A 1,586-nucleotide genomic window follows, 5' to 3' on the forward strand; every position below is an offset into this window, starting at 1 on the left:
AAGCCACCAGGTCTAGGACTTGAACCTTGGTCAGCCATGTGGGAGTCTAGCACCTTAACCACCACATCACCTGCTGTGTGCCCTTTTCTTTTTTCTTTTCTTTTCTTTTCTTTTCTTTTCTTTTCTTTTCTTTTCTTTTCTTTTCTTTTCTTTTCTTTTCTTTTCTTTTCTTTCTTTTCTTTTCTTTTCTTTTCTTTTCCTCTTCTCTTCTCTTCTCTTCTCTTCTCTTCTCTTCTCTTCTCTTCTCTTCTCTTCTCTTCTCTTCTTTCTTTTAAGTGCGAGACCTCTTTGATAAGGGTGAGGTAAGAACTAACCGAGATAGGCCAGACATTCTCCGCCGAGGCTCGCCACGGTTTCCTGCATCAACAGTGCTTGAACGGAACCGGCGCTCGTCCCCCATGCCGGCCTGGCCACCCAGAACCCGTCCTCCGCCACCAACACAGCGTCCTTGGACAGCTCCAAGGCCCCCGCTGCCGCCCCAGCGCCGCGCAGCCGCTCTCGCCGCCACCTCTTCTCTACCACCTGCCATGATGACCGCGTCCGCCTCGCAGGTGCGCCAGAACCACCACCAGGACTCAGAGGCCGCCATCAACCTCCAGATCAACCTGGAGCTCTAGGCCTCCTACGTGTCCCCGTCCATGTCTTTCTACTTTGACCGAGATGACGTGGCTTTGAAGATCTTTGCCAAATACTTTCTCCACCAATCTCACGAGGAAAGGGGACATGCTGAGAAACTGATGAAGCTGCAGAATGAACGAGGTGGCCCCATCTTCCTTCAGGATATTAAGAAACCAGACCGTGATGACTGGGAGAACAGGCTGAACGCAATGGAGTGTGCATTACACTTGGAAAAAAATGTGAATCAGTCACTACTGGACCTGCACAAACCGGCCACTGACAAAAACGACCCCCATTTGTGTGACTTCATTGAGACGCATTACCTGAACGAGCAGGTGAAGTCCATCAAAGAATTGGGTGACCATGTAACTAACTTGTGCAAAATGGGAGCCCCAGAATCTGGCATGGCAGAGTATCTCTTTGACAAACACACCTTGGGAGACAGTGATAACGAGAGCTAAGCTTGAGGCTAACTTCCCCAGGGCCACGGGGTGACCTCCCTACTCACCAGGTCAGTGCATGCATGTTGGGGTTTCTTTTACGTTTCCTATAAGTTGTACCACGACATCCACTTAAGTTCTTTCATTTGTACCATTCCTTCAAATAAAGAAATTTGGTACCCCCCCCATAAAAAAAAAACTAACGAAGATAATATGTGTGAATGGAGGGACTGAGGCTCCTCTCATTCCAGCACCCACTCATCCCCGGTGAGCACATGGATCTGCATTTAGCAAAGCACGCACCTTGCAGGCTTGAACAATACAGATCTGTCTTCATGTCCAGACAAGCGACTTCCCTGGGACCGTGGTTCCTTGGCCACCCAGAAAAAGGAGACCTGAGCTCTTCCCTCCACAAATCTGGGTGGATTTGCTTATTTCTTAAAAGGGCAGAGTGACGGCTGCTGCCCAGGCTCAGCTGAACATGAACAGGGTGACTCAGAGCTCGGGCTGGTGGCCCTGGGTTCATAG

General features: G+C 49.7%; 1 pseudogene; it reads left to right on the top strand.

Moving 5' to 3' along the window:
- The first annotated feature begins 509 nt into the window (after positions 1–509).
- Positions 510–1,240, top strand: LOC102480196 (ferritin heavy chain pseudogene; annotated as a pseudogene).
- The last annotated feature ends 346 nt before the right edge of the window (positions 1,241–1,586 follow it).

The sequence above is a fragment of the Tupaia chinensis genome, unplaced genomic scaffold (genome assembly GCF_000334495.1).
Source record: "Tupaia chinensis unplaced genomic scaffold, TupChi_1.0 Scaffold000090_1, whole genome shotgun sequence".
Lineage (NCBI taxonomy): Eukaryota > Metazoa > Chordata > Mammalia > Scandentia > Tupaiidae > Tupaia > Tupaia belangeri.